This window comes from Penaeus monodon, chromosome 34 (assembly GCF_015228065.2).
Source record: "Penaeus monodon isolate SGIC_2016 chromosome 34, NSTDA_Pmon_1, whole genome shotgun sequence".
Lineage (NCBI taxonomy): Eukaryota > Metazoa > Arthropoda > Malacostraca > Decapoda > Penaeidae > Penaeus > Penaeus monodon.
Genome location: NC_051419.1, coordinates 14,569,005 through 14,569,317, shown reverse-complemented (window position 1 = coordinate 14,569,317; position 313 = coordinate 14,569,005).

The window sequence follows — 313 nt, the reverse complement described above, 5'->3', positions numbered from 1 at the left end:
AATAATTTTTTAAAAAAATAAAATAATTTTGTATATATAAATATAAAATTTTATATAAATATATGAATATAAAATTTTATTAATTTTTAAAATTTTCTGTATTAGAAATATTTTGTATATATAAATATATGTATTTTAAAATATAAAGTATTTTTATTTTTAAATATATGTTTTTAAAATATTATTATTTTTATTTTAAAAAATATGTAGTATAAAAATATGTTTTATATAAAATATATGTTTTATATAAATGTAAAATATATAGGTATATATAATTTTTTATTTAAAATGTATTATTAAAATTTAAAAAAAT